Source organism: Gracilinanus agilis, unplaced genomic scaffold (assembly GCF_016433145.1).
Source record: "Gracilinanus agilis isolate LMUSP501 unplaced genomic scaffold, AgileGrace unplaced_scaffold26867, whole genome shotgun sequence".
Lineage (NCBI taxonomy): Eukaryota > Metazoa > Chordata > Mammalia > Didelphimorphia > Didelphidae > Gracilinanus > Gracilinanus agilis.
In genome coordinates, this window is record NW_025358987.1 from 1 (window position 1) to 5,102 (window position 5,102).

At 42.7% G+C, this 5,102-nt stretch overlaps 1 pseudogene; it reads right to left on the reverse strand.

The window, feature by feature from the left end:
- Positions 1 to 4,145: 4,145 nt before the first annotated feature.
- On the reverse strand, positions 4,146 to 4,674 carry LOC123254621 (annotated as a pseudogene).
- Between the last annotated feature and the right edge of the window lie 428 nt (positions 4,675 to 5,102).

Consider the following 5,102-nt stretch of genomic DNA (forward strand, 5'->3'; position numbering starts at 1 on the left):
GCTACCCACATCCAGAGGAAGGACTACAGGAGAGGAAACATATAAGAAAAACAAATGCTTGAATGCATGGGCTGAGGAGGACATGATTGGGGATGTAGACTCGAAAGTACCACACCAATGCAACTATCAACAATTTGGAAATAGGTCTTGATCAATGACACATGTTAAAACCAGTGGAAATGCACACCGGCTATGGCGGGGGGAAGTCCGGGGGTGAAGGGGAAAGTAGGAGCATGAATTATGTAACCATGTTAACTTTTCTAAAAAATAAATATTAATAAATGTTAAAAAAAAAAGAAAGAAATGGTGAGAGGGATGGTTTTGGGAAAAAAAAAACAACTAAGATGTGAACTGATGCAAAGTGAAGTAAGCAGAACCAGAACATTGCACACAGTAACAGCAATACTTCAACATTAATCAAATGAGAAAGATTCAGCTATGTTGATCAATACAATGATCTAAGACAATTTCAAAGGGACTCATGATGAGACATTCTCTCCAGAGAGAAAACTGATGAACTCTGAGTGCAGACTGAGGCATTTTTTCAAATTTACTTTTCTTGCTTCTCCTCCCCCAATATGGCTAATGTGGAAATATGATTTGCATGACTTCATATGTATAATGGATATCATATTTCTTGCCTTCTCAATGGGTGGGGGGGAATAGAAGCAGATAGAGAATTTGGAACTGAAATACAAAACAGTTAAAAAAACCACCAGTGACATTACAAATCTTGTGGAAGAGGGTACTGGAAAAGTTTTTGTGGGAAAGAGATTTTCTGGAACCCTGGCTGGAACCCCAAGTTTAGCTCCCTTCTAAGGTAATTCCAGCTAGATTGTGGTTCTAACTTTGTAGGTTCCTGCAGTCCTGATGGAAAAGTGGGTCCCGCAAGAGAGGGAGGAGAATTGTGTCGATTGGAACACTCTGAACGCCTTACTTGTTTTCTATAGCTGTTCATTCATTCCTTGTATCCTTTGTATTTTCTGTGGCATGAACTAAAGGCTGTCTACCTATCTTGCTTGAGTTAAATCAAATGCTTGTATTGGAACTGGGGACTCTGTGACCCACATTTGTAAAGCCATAGTCAAGAGTTGTATTCAGTGGCTCCCCAGAGCATCATATTGTCACCATCATCATCACTTTATATTAAACTGTGCATACATATGCTATCTTATTTGAGGCTCACGACAAACCTGGGAGGTAGGGGCTATTTGTATCCTTATTTTACAGATAAAGAAAGTGAGGCTGGGGGAGATTAAGTGACAGCTAGCAAGGCATGGGAGACAAGATTTGAAATCACGCCCTTCCAAATCCAAGCCTATAATGAGTCAAAAGAGAGACTGATTTTGAGGAGTAGCTCCCAACTTGTAACCTGACCCCTAGAACCCCAGAACTTGGGAGAGGCACCTGCTATCTGAGTTACACATTTATTTTCCATCAAAATTATGTGTGTGACAATAACCCAACCCCTTTTGCCCATTCCTTTTTTTTATTTGTAAAAATGATATTTGTTACAGTGTTCACAAATCTTTTATACTAAATAAATAAATATCAATACTACATTTACAAAGTCCTTCCTTCCCCCCCCCCGAATTTCTTAGGCCACCTCCTTATACTATATACAGTATTCCTTAATGGAAAAAATGCACAGTAAAACAACTATTTTAAAAGGTTGTGACTTAAAGAAAACCAACCCTAGTTTGTTAAATGAATTTCCTAATTTAAAAAAATTTAAACCCCAGGGTCGGGTTCCCATATTAGCTCCATACTTGTGCCCCCATCCTAGCCATGTAAAATACTGACACTTAAAACCCCCCAACAAAACAAAAGCGAGTAAAATAAAAACCCAGAAGGACCCTTTGATTCAATGCTTTTTTTTTTTAAGAGAAAAAAAAAACCTAAATAATGGGAGACTCAGAATTTTGGAGCGGTTGGCGTGCCTCTCTTCATTTACTTTTTGACTGGCTGCCTGTATGTTGATGCCGATGGAGCTGAGCTGTTTGTGCTGCTGCTGCCACTGCCATAACCATCCAATACTGTAAGAATCACAACTGCAGCTGCCTTGGATTGCATAAAGCTCCCAACTCCAGTCCAGTTAATAACAGCAGCTTGTTGAGCAGACAAGGCTTGGTTGGGGACTTTAGATGGCTGCCTGATTGCTGGGGACTAAAAATATCACCTGAAGAGCTACTTCCTGAACGGGTGGAGGCCCATGTTTTCCTCCCTTTCCCAACCCTGATGGCTGAATCAATAAGCTCTCAGGTGTGATTTATTCCTTCGATTTCCCAATCAGGACTTGGTCTGATGCGTTTTCTAGATCTTTGTGGAGTGGTTGTGGGGGACAGCTCGGCTGTATGACTTCCTTCTACTGGTCAATAATTCCATTTCTTCCCCTGGAGAAAGTTGGCCAAGATTGCCTGATCCACTTGAGTTATGGAACATCTTCCCTGGACATTTGGCTTCATTCTGAATCGACTCTTGGTATTGACTAGTTATTCTTTCAGCACCAGTCTTTGATCCAGTAGGGAGCTGGGTTGGTGTCATCGGCTCTCAGTTCCTTCTTCACTTCTAGAAGTCTGTATTTTACCATAGTAAAGTGGATTATCGAGTGACTGAAAAATGGTTAGCTTTGTTTTCTGAAACTCATTACCAACTTCATATCAGAACACAGAATCTTCTTTTATCTTGTGCACTGGCCAGGCGGTGGGCTGTGTTGTGAGGATTATTTAGCTATTAATTTAGTTTTGGTGTTGGACCTAGCAGGAAGGGCTGGAGAATTCCACATGGAATGGGGAAGCAGGAAGTTGCTGGCACTCTCTGAGAAGGACTCCATGGTGGGAGTTACAGGCAGTAACTGATTCCCTGGGAGACCTCAGAGCTTGTGGAGTTGCACCCCAATTCCCTGGGATCCTGGAGTGTGGTGAAGGTTGGAAGCAGAGGACATCTATCCTGCACAACAGCACTGAGTAGGGAGTGATCTGCGATCTGGTGGACAGCTTGCAGGCTCCTCTCCCTACTGGGCTGCTTTGGACCATCAGTTCTGGAGGAGTTGGTTCCTGGCATCCTGAAAACATCTCTGGACTCTACTGTGAGGATTCCCACCCCAGGCCTGTTATTCTCTGGGCCCTGCCTGGCTTAGGTCTTAGTTTAGTGTAGTCAAGTCCTTCCCCTGCCCCTGTGGTTTGCCCTTAACTTGTAAGTGTAGTAAACCCTATTCCCATCCTTAATCTTAGTTTGTTCCTGATTAAATGTGTTGCCTTAACTTATAAACTCCTGCCTTTACTTTGCTGATTACCACAGACCTAGTCTTGGTGCTTCAGAGTGGCAGTTGGACCTAACAGCCAATTCAGTAACGGACACCCCTTTGCTGTTAAACTTTAGTCTCCCTACTTGTTGGGCCCCTTCCTGTCACTTCTGTCTCCCACACACCCACCTGTTTACTGTTTAAGGCACCTTTGAAGGTGTAGTCAAAGAACAAGGGTTCTGCTTCCACATATCCACACAATTTCCTGCTTCAGAAATTTTGAAGTCATAGTGCTGGGCTGCTTTTCTCTCTTTTCTTTTCTGCAAGTAATCAAGTAACCTTAAGCTGTGGAGGAGCTGTGGAGTGGGACGGATCCCGCTGCCCATTCAGGGAAGATCTGGAGTTATCTCTGGAAACATCGTTTCATTGGTCGAGTATTCATCTTCTGTTGATTCTAGAGCAATCTGTTTGCAGTACAAGTCACAGCTGTCGATGGATCAAGACACAAAGGCTTGATAAGCTGGCTCTCAAGGAGAAGTTTGTCTTCCTGTGTTGTGATATTGGAAATTTGGGAGTCCTTGAACTAATTTTGAGATCCCTGATCTAAACTTCCTGTGGACATTTAGGACTTTCAAAACTACATTTCCCACGATGAGGTGGACAGGAAGTGTGATAACATTGATAGAGGTATAAAGACTCAGGACGTGATTGGTATGCTTTTTTTTCCTGCTGAAGCAGCTTGGTGGGCAAAGGTATGGTGTGGCATTTGAATTAAATCTTAATAGGTAGGTGGCTTCATTTTTCTAAATGGCTTTCAATAAACCCTTTGAAACCATGATATTTGTAATTTTATCACTCTATATTAATTTTATTTATTACAGTGTTCATTTATGGTTGTTACTTGTTATAGAACGAACATCACAGTTTAAAGTCCGCATTGTTGGATGTAAGAGAATGTGCCTACTTTGATAACCTGGAGACTTCATATTTCCAGATTGTCCATAGTCACGTATTTCTGCTATGACGTACCCACGATGAAAAAGATTAACCTGAGATTTTCCCAAGAGATCCACCAAAATAGGTGGTAATTCTTCAGCATCCAAGTATGCAAGCAGTTCTCCTTCTTCAAAAGGCAGGCAGATGGTTTCAGAATTGGATCCATTCTTTCCCTTAAGCATCAATGAATAGCCCTCATTTCCTAGGTACAGGCTGACTAACAGGAGAGTGTTTCGTGCAGAAGAGCTCCTAGCAAGTTCACATTTCGTTTCAGCTTCTGCTTTATCTCAGGCTCCTTCTCACATTCTTCTATACAGATTCTGAAATGCAGATTTCCTTTCACTAGATAAATATTGCCATTTAGGAGGTCTCTGACGGGCACTTTCAATGACGTACTCTGCACGATCCAAAGCTAATTCTAAAGCTTGTTGCATCGAAGTATAAAAAAATTATTCAGAAAAGAAAAGAAAAGGATGTATGCGCTGACAAAGTGTGGTGACAATCATGTCCAAGATCAATTTCAAAGTACTGCCCCTGTGGCGACTGGGGCACTCGGCCTCATGATGGTGCTGCCAACTCTGGCCCTGGCAGGATGATCCATGTGAGTGAGCTGGTGGCTCCCCCAACCCAGCCCAGCCCAGCCCTGCCCAGCCCACCGGACACACTCAGCTCCCTCCCTGCCGCCCGCCTGGCCGATGGCCTGTTCTGATCTTGGTGCTTCCAATCCCTTTTGTCCATTCTTTATGTTCCTTTTGAAGAAGGCATGTTCTTCTAGAGTGATATTACAGTCATGAGGCTCAGCCCACTCGGCCATTCAGCCAAGCAAGCCTCAGTGGTACCTATAAGGTTGAATTGGCATCCT